Source organism: Notechis scutatus, chromosome Z (assembly GCF_049901735.1).
Source record: "Notechis scutatus isolate UNSWTSFEM ecotype Mainland chromosome Z, rNotScu1.2, whole genome shotgun sequence".
Taxonomy (NCBI): Eukaryota; Metazoa; Chordata; class Lepidosauria; order Squamata; family Elapidae; genus Notechis; species Notechis scutatus.
This window is the reverse complement of record NC_142025.1, coordinates 116189197-116190283: the sequence shown is the minus strand read 5'-3', so window position 1 is coordinate 116190283 and position 1087 is coordinate 116189197. Positions and strand designations below refer to the sequence as shown.

Sequence of the window (1087 nt, the reverse complement as noted above, 5' to 3'; positions counted from 1 at the left end):
AGTCTACCCCTATAATGGGGGAAAATGGGTACTCATCTTCTCTTCAAAGCCGCACCACCATTGCTTCAGACAACTCTAAGAATGAATATTCCCTTCAGCTGAACTCCATGTCAGCTTCTGACACTGCCATGTATTATTGTGCCAGAGATGCACAGTCACTGATCCTGCCATCTCTTCTGGGCAAAAACAGGAAACTGATTTTGACTGTGCTTAACATTCAGATCAACATTCAGACAAGTGAAGTCATTTGAATTTTTGGAGGAAGATTTTTGTTCTTCTTTTCCAAGAAGAACATCAAAATAAAGGACTCACTATTGAGTCCTAAATTCATTTTGAGACTATGACATTCAACCCAATTAATCCATCTGAAGTAAATTTTGGGATATCTGAGGAAACTAGTCACGTGTCATGTGCAAAGTGAGTGAAATATCAGGAGTAACAGCTTTTACCTTTTTTCCAACACTAATTAAGGTTTATGAACACATATACCAACAAAACCACATAATTTAGAGACTAATTGCAATAAGAGATGTTCTTCAAATAATATTTTCCATTACTTTTCATTTCCACAATATATCAAAGGAAAGAGAAGGTTATCTTTAAAGGTCTCTCTTAGATGAACTCCATCTGAGCAAGAAAGGAGTCTTGGAGGTCTTCTAGTCCAGTGGTCGCCAACCTTTTGGACTACAAAATCATAATTCTAAATCCCAGGGACCACTAATATGAATTTTGACTGATGGTGGCTTGCTGACATTGGTGGAAGAGAGAGAGAGAGATCTGATCTCACCTCTTTCCCTCCCTCCTCCCTTTCTCTCTCTCTCTCTCTTTCACCCACAAACACACAGAGGCAGGGGTGGGATTCAAATTTCTTAACAACCGGTTTTGTGGGCATAGCCTAATTTGTGGGGGTGGCTTGGGGGACATGTGACTGGCTGGGCATGGCTTGTATGTAAATTATGGAAATATTGATATTTTTAATTAAAAAAAGAGAAACTGTTACCCCAAATCAGGCAAAGCAGGCATGCAGATTAAGTTGCTCAGAGAATCACAGATTCACTCAGAAATCTATCTTTCTGCCATCAGCTAC

General features: G+C 39.4%; 1 long non-coding RNA gene across 1 annotated transcript in view; it reads left to right on the top strand.

Annotated features, from left to right (window-relative positions):
* The window catches only part of LOC148129167 (uncharacterized), a 7174-nt gene extending 7032 nt beyond the window's left edge, over positions 1 to 142 (top strand). The window contains exon 3 of the long non-coding RNA XR_015746068.1: positions 50 to 142. This is a non-coding gene — a long non-coding RNA (uncharacterized LOC148129167). The remainder of the gene's footprint in view (positions 1 to 49) is intronic.
* The last annotated feature ends 945 nt before the right edge of the window (positions 143 to 1087 follow it).